The 3,131-nt window shown below is 34.1% G+C and overlaps 1 long non-coding RNA gene across 1 annotated transcript; it reads right to left on the bottom strand.

Moving 5' to 3' along the window:
- Positions 1–26: 26 nt before the first annotated feature.
- LOC107685319 (uncharacterized) lies at positions 27–1,302 on the bottom strand. The gene is made up of 3 exons (XR_001633940.1): positions 1,018–1,302; positions 806–895; positions 27–108 (listed from the first exon to the last, which is right to left on the bottom strand). It is a non-coding gene; the product is annotated as an uncharacterized LOC107685319 (long non-coding RNA).
- Positions 1,303–3,131: the final 1,829 nt, after the last annotated feature.

Genomic DNA, 3,131 nt, shown 5'->3' with positions numbered 1-3,131 from the left:
CAGGAATGTTACATCCTCCATCTGTTTCCTGCATTCTGTAACTCACGACATGTCTCCTGATGCTCTTCTTTACTTTTGCATAATTCAAACAGCAGTTTTCATAGGAACCTGAAAATAAATCAAAATTATATTTAGTCATCTATCTATCTATCTATCTATCTATCTATCTATCTATCTATCTATCTATTTACCTACCTACCTACCTACCTACCTACCTACACTGAAGAAACGTGTAGAACACATTGACTTAAACGTAAAATTTTGAAGTAAAAAGACTAAAGTAGTATTTTCTTGTAAAATGCACTCCAATAGTCTTTGTTTTACAACTAAAAAAAAAAAAGTAATTAATTGTTTTTTTTTACCGTGTATCTTTTTACGCTGTAAAAAGTGGTAACCTGCCATTGTTAGCATTTTTTTTAACTTAATTTAACCCATAGAAGTTAGTTTGATGGTATAAATCAGTGTATTTAAGGTGAATCAGTGACGTTAAAATATTTTTGGCTTGAATAAAACCCATTAAGATGCTACCATTGTAAGTGATATATTTTTTTCAGTGTATATGCATACTTCATACTTCTTCATATATCATTTTTATATTATGTTGTACTTAAATCCCATTAAACCCTTGCATTTAATAACAAAAAAAATGTTTTAAAAACTGTCTAAAATCTAAAATGGTCATTTGCAGAAATGTGCAAAATTACAATGTTATATTTAAAGCAATTATATATTTAATTTTACATCATTAATATCACATTATTAATGCATAATAAAAGTCATCTCATGCAATGAACTAAATTCTTACCTTGTGCCACACTGGGATACATGCAAGTCAGCAGCAGGAGAAAAACCAGGATTTGAAACTTCATGGCTGAATGCTGTGTTTCCATAAAAGCTGCAAGAAAAGACAAGGACTTATTTAGTGCACTTTTGATTTTATTATGTGCATCCACTAACCAAAAACCTGTGGCTCTAAAGTGCTGAATAATGGCTATAGACTGCAGGTCTCATCTTTACCTCAGAGATTCTCAGAAGAATGAGGTTTTCTTCACGGCAACAGCTGCTCTTATCTCCTCCTCTGTTTCGTTAACACTTTTATAGCAACAAAACCTGAGACTCTGTCACGCCCCATCACATTTTGCCTAGATTTTACATTCTGTTGCATTAGAAGATGTTAATAAACGTGGATCCCGTCGATTGAATTTGTTGTTTTGACAAATCGCAATTGAATTAAGAGTTCCCACATTACAAACATAAACAGGATGCCTGATGCGCTATCTCTAATATGTCAAACCTCTATATTTGGTCAGCAGAGAGATGTTTCAGCATGGGAGATGTAACCACTGGGAGTCTGGAGTTTTTTTTACAGCCCCCATTTCTCGCCCCTGCTTAACATTGCACAATACAACATCTCTGCCAAATCCTTCCCCCCCATAAACATCTGCTTTAGGACTTTTTATAGCCTGTGTGCCAGTACAAACATGTGAAATGCAATATTGTGCAACGAGATTCCCCTAAACTTTTGAAAATGTCCAGCGGTGCATGTTGTGCGTTTATGTCAGTGAATTTCTTCCTCCCTAATGCATATCTCAACTCTGATGTCCATTAACTGTCTTGGTTCATCTCGGCCTTGACCTGACCCGAATCTGACCTAAACCACAGCATTTTGGCAGCATCTTTCGGAAGAGCTGTACATGTCTTTGCTGTTGTGACAGTGATCTTTGCAGGTCTTTATCAGCAGGACTCATGGTGTGCCAGCAGCAGTTCTGCCTCATGAAGGGGAATTCCATTTTAATAAACAGCATTTCACCAGGAGATCCTCATCTTCTGGTGCATTTTACTTCTTACTGACACTTCCAGGCTGGAATTCCGCAAAAAAAAAAAAAAAAGTGTTTCATATGAAATTCGACTTCTGAAATTCGAAGTCTTAAGGGCAGTAAAGCAAGGGACAGATTTCTTAAAAAAATAATAATAATTCGCTACTAGCAAAGAGAACTCCATGGTTGCTTTCAAAGCATGTTAGAAGACACTTCAGTCTCTTCCGGGACCAACATTTTGTGTTTCCCATAAAAACTGATGGCTGGAATGTTAAATAGTCCCATATGGAGAACTGTTTTCTTGATTAATTTCATATAATTGTAAATGTTTCTTTGTTGTTGTCTTGTCACAAGAAAGTTCTCCCAATGTTTCTTGAATTCTGCAGAAGTAGAGCTTTGAGCATACTACACTACAAAAAGGATATTTGCATATTTTATTTCTTCATGACATGCCGTCAGTCAATTTATAATAAAGTCATATTTCTAAACCGTTATGTTACAGATGGTCTTGAGTTCATATGTCTCTTATTTCTGAGGCCTACAGTAGAATTTATGAGAATTTACTCCACTTTCCCCAATAACTGTCAACATTCCATATTCTTTTTGCATTGCTTAGAGCTGAAGTAATGCAGAGGCTTTATATTCTTACATTAATGAATTTAAAGGCACAATCATACTTATGTTTCTGCTTCTGGACTCTTCAGTCCTGTGCATGACAAACTCTTCAAAAATCAAATGAAATACAAGTGTAAAATTCATAAACAAGATATTATTATTATTATTATTATTATTATTATTATTATTATATAACAAGAACCCTATAAACCAGGAGTCTCCAACCCTATTTCATTCGAGAGCTACTTTTTAAAAATGAAAAAGCATTGTTAAATGTGCTGGAAATACATACATTGAAATCATTTCACCAAGTTTTATGTGCAAAACCAACTAATAAAATTAGCAGCACTATGCACTTTTTGTTTGCATAAACATTGCAAAAAAGAGAACCGGGTTGCCAATTGTCAATTAAAAGTAAATATTTTTTTGGGTTTTGAAATTAAAGTAATTAAACCTTGAGTGAAAATCGGGGGGAGAGCCTCATATGCTTTCTTCAAAAACCTTATAAATGATTTAGAGAACTGTTTATAGAACTCTGCGGTAACCCCGTCCGTTTTGGGTGATTTATTGATTTGAAGTTCTATAATTGAGTTACTAACTCAATAGTCTTGCAATTTTTTCAGATAGTCTTGCCATTTTTAACAGACTCCAGAAAAGTACAGGCTGCCTCGTCAGAATATATATATATATATATATATA

This window comes from Sinocyclocheilus anshuiensis, unplaced genomic scaffold (genome assembly GCF_001515605.1).
Source record: "Sinocyclocheilus anshuiensis isolate Anshui unplaced genomic scaffold, SAMN03320099.WGS_v1.1 scaffold689, whole genome shotgun sequence".
NCBI lineage: Eukaryota > Metazoa > Chordata > Actinopteri > Cypriniformes > Cyprinidae > Sinocyclocheilus > Sinocyclocheilus anshuiensis.
Note: the sequence above shows the minus strand (reverse complement) of the source record. Positions and strands in the feature narration are given on the sequence as shown.